Source organism: Poecilia reticulata, linkage group LG21, assembly GCF_000633615.1.
Source record: "Poecilia reticulata strain Guanapo linkage group LG21, Guppy_female_1.0+MT, whole genome shotgun sequence".
In the NCBI taxonomy this organism is placed as follows: Eukaryota; Metazoa; Chordata; class Actinopteri; order Cyprinodontiformes; family Poeciliidae; genus Poecilia; species Poecilia reticulata.
In genome coordinates this window covers 6,607,697-6,611,620 of record NC_024351.1, presented here as the reverse complement: position 1 = coordinate 6,611,620, position 3,924 = coordinate 6,607,697, and the positions used below count along the sequence as shown (strand labels likewise).

Here is a 3,924-nt window from a genome sequence, read left to right as displayed (position 1 = left end):
GAGGGGGTTGGCAGAGACTCTCCTCGAGGACAGGACCCTTAAAACTCCAAATATACGGTATCAATGCATCTGCGGCCCTTTGTTCCATGTTCGCTGGAGCGTGGCGGCCAGACGCAGACCATGAATTAAAAGTCAACCGCAATCGAGAGTGGAAGTTGCGATCAAAACGCATTTCATTTCAGCTTTCATTTCTTTAGATATTCTTTCCACAGATAGACGGGACTGTTGTGAAGAGCTATTCTGTTTGTTTACGTTTAATCTGCTGTCTTTGTCGATGATGCTGAAATACATGCATGAAGCGCTTCTGCAGAACTATGCCTAAAAATCTTTGATTTCGCTTTTTTTTTTTTTTTTTTCCCTGCTGTGAGATCATCGTCTGGAGGCCTGCTTGGCTTGCTTCATCCCGTTCAAACACACATCTTCACCGTGCATCTGGGTGGTCCTGGTTGACTTATTATAATGTTAGCATTTGTTTTTTTTAACCTTTTGTTCCCCCCCAATATTGTAAGTCAAGATTAGACCGCACGGCAGAGTATGAGCTCGGCTCAGACGGGGATTAAATTAATCAAAATATACAAAATGCAGACAAAAGCTCTTTACACCATGTAGAGATGGCTTCTGTGACAAATCTAAGGCAAGCTGTGAGCAATCCCTGACAAGCACATTCAGACAATTTGATTTAATCCAGCCTGCTGAAGCAACCACCGGGCGTTGCGCAACAGCAGCTTGTCACTTCGGCGCTCTTTTCATACTTTGTCCTCGGATGTTTCCTCATCTGCAGCGTGTCAAGCACACACTTGCACGGTGCAGGCGCTGCTGGAGTGATCAAACAAGGTTCAGTGTCTTCGAAACCAGGACCAAAAGATCAGGGTTTTTGGGTCAATATTTTCTGACAAGGGGTGCGTTTTGTCTAAATAGAAAAAAAAACTGGCTGCTGCCCCAAAATGACATTCAAGAACTCTGGAAGTCATATCTATGACAAAAAAAAAAAAAACAAGACATTTTTCTTTCAGGGTTACACCTTTTTGGGCGTTCATGTCGAGCACTGTTTTCATAAACCATGTGGAAAGGCTTATGATGGGCTAATACTGATAATGTGATACCCCGAGCAGTGAATAGCTGCTCTCCCAGCAGTAGTATTAGTACCACTGAGCTGTTGCATAGTTGGCTCGCTCGCCTGCAATGCGTCTGCCGTCTATTCAGCGAGCTGGAGCGCAGCCCGGCAATCCTACCTCTCCGGAGACGCGCTGGAAGGCATTTCTACTTAAAATAAACTCCATGCGCCCACGTCCAGCCTCCGAGGCCCCCCCACTACCACCACCACAACCGTCGGTGCCCGCGCTGTTCGTCGGCTCGCCAGCCCTTTCCCATTAATCCACCGCAGTGTTCCACTTATGCGGAAACCATCTCACGGATGTGTCCGGGCAGGAGCTGGGGCATTTAAACCCTCCACAACACACACACACTCAGACACAAAGGAAACACACACATATATATATATATATATATATATATATATTTATAAAGCGTGCAAATAGTTTCCCCTGTGAGGCGTGTATATTTGTACAAGCATGTAACTGCACCAGGTGATGGGGCTTGCCTGCAGGGTGAACCTTTGAACTTGTAAGGGATGAAACCAACGCAAAGCCACAAACACAAGCCACCACAACAAATCCTCTTTAATGCTGCACACACGACCTTTAACCTTCAAGTCACTGAGTGTAAAGAGGCTGGCCAAGACACAAAATGTGTCTCCTTCCTCAACTGGCATTCGGCCGAGTCAAACTTGTACACGGTGACGAGCCAAAGCAAAGAAGAGCAAGGCGATCTGAGCTCACAGCCTCAGCTGAAACTTCACACTTCATTTACATCACTCGTGTTTCAAGTTGAATTAGCCAAGACATGATTTGTCCTTGTGTCTGTGTGCAGTGGAGCAAAAGTTGGAACTCAAGGGAGCGTCTCAATTAGAAACAAAGCAAACTGAATAGATTTTGATATGCTTCATACTTACTCAGAGGGAACTTGTCAGTCGTCTTCTGTCAATGATGAACCGTGTTTGGACGCCCTGCAGGAGCAAAGTGGATATCTGTCACAATTTGGAATTTGCACACTAGCAAATCAAATGTATATTTAAAAAAACTAAACAGACAAAAACTAAACAAATGAGCAATAAATTAAATGCCATGTAAAAAAATATATATATATACACAACGCCATCAGCCAGAAAGGCACTGAGAAATCAGTTGGGGACCACAATCATTTCCTGTCTGTTCCCAAGAAAGTCAGGTATAAAACCGAGGCGCACGCAGCAGAACGTCTCATACATCAACTCTGTTGCAGGAACATGTTGGATCTGCCTTGACAACCTGTTTATTTTTAAGCATTCTTTGAATTTGTGGTCAGGTCATCTTGTGTAACCTCTCACTCAACTGTAACTGCAATCAGTGGAAAGTGCATGGGGAGGTGCATTAGTTCTGCATGCAAATTTCTTCAGAAGAAAAGCTGACTTTATTTTTATGGCAGCTACCATTATTTCTCTCTTTGACTAGCTCTTTCTGTGTCCTGATTAAGGCTGCACAAGTTCGTGAAAATAAGTGATTGCAATGTATTTGCCGAAGATTGTGACAACAATTTTGATTACTATTAATACACATTTTCTAAGTAAGAGCTGCACAACGCATCATCATCATCCGAGGATCAGCGTGTGCATTCATAAGATTGCAAAGAACTGTTTGGAATGTAATATTTGTTGTGTTATTATTTCAAATGGTGACGAATCACATTCTGAATCTCAATAAGTTATTCAGTTTGTTGGAATATAAAGTTGAAGGTAAAGTGGCTCTGTTAATGGAGAACATCTATTCCCAAAGATCATTATTTCAGTTAACATTATCAGACTAATCATACCATAAAAACAACAAGTTGTAGAAATTACAATTGCTTTTCTAAATGACAGTTATCACTAAGCTCTATAGTATAAGAGGACATTGCAAAGATGATTGCCATTCAACACGTTCTGCATTTCTAATTCATACTGCATCAAATTAATCCGTCATCTCAGTTTATCCTTTCCAGCATTTTTGCACGTTTCACATCATTCTTTGTGGCCCATATGATTTTTTTCATTTTAAATCTAATCTGAGACAAATTTTACACCAGCCACTATTTGCTTGCTGTAAAGCTAGATCAGAGGTCAGAAACCTTTACAATCCAAAGAGCCATTTTAAAACTAAATTTTCCAAAATTAATATTAAGTAGAGCTGCAAAACCTATCTAACTTTTTGGAGAGAAAAAAATATGCGAGAAGAGATTTTAATGTTTTAAAAATAACTGCTGTGTATAAATCGCTTGTTTAGTGGTGATGTCCAAGAGCCACGATTTTATTACCCATTTGGTGTTTCAAAAGAAAGAAAAGCATCACTGTTTCCTATAAATATGGAAGCTTGTGGAAAATCCATTTATAGATACTTCACAAAACCTTTCCTATTCCATTTATATATAAAAATATGACTATGACTACATTCAAAATGATTATTGGCCAAAGTTAATAGGAGCCACTATAGAGGGCCTCTGTAATCACAGGTTCCAGATCACAGAACAAGATGAATATATGTCTAAACCAGGTCCACTTATAATTGACAAAAATCTAAATCAGATCAACGTGTTAAAATTTGGTCTGTTGCTTAGTAGGTCACAATAAAATTTATAAATCAAAAGAAAGATTACCACAAATGGATGCATTAAAGACTAAAAAAACCTAAACACTCCTTTATTATTTATGGTGCTATTCTGACCATTTCAGCAGGGGGGCTGTTTTTGTAGGGGCCCTTATTAGAAAGCAGTGACCGGGGCCCCACAGTGCCTCAAAACCGTCTCTGCTACTGGGCGTCTAACTGCTGCAGCACTCGGCTAAGCTAGCTGGCA

General features: G+C 40.9%; 1 protein-coding gene across 1 annotated transcript in view; it reads right to left on the bottom strand.

Annotated features, from left to right (window-relative positions):
- The window catches only part of jdp2b (Jun dimerization protein 2b), a 7,916-nt gene extending 5,845 nt beyond the window's left edge, over positions 1-2,071 (bottom strand). The window contains exon 1 of the mRNA XM_017302022.1: positions 2,012-2,071. The gene's annotated coding sequence lies outside the window, so the exon portion shown is untranslated. The remainder of the gene's footprint in view (positions 1-2,011) is intronic.
- Positions 2,072-3,924: the final 1,853 nt, after the last annotated feature.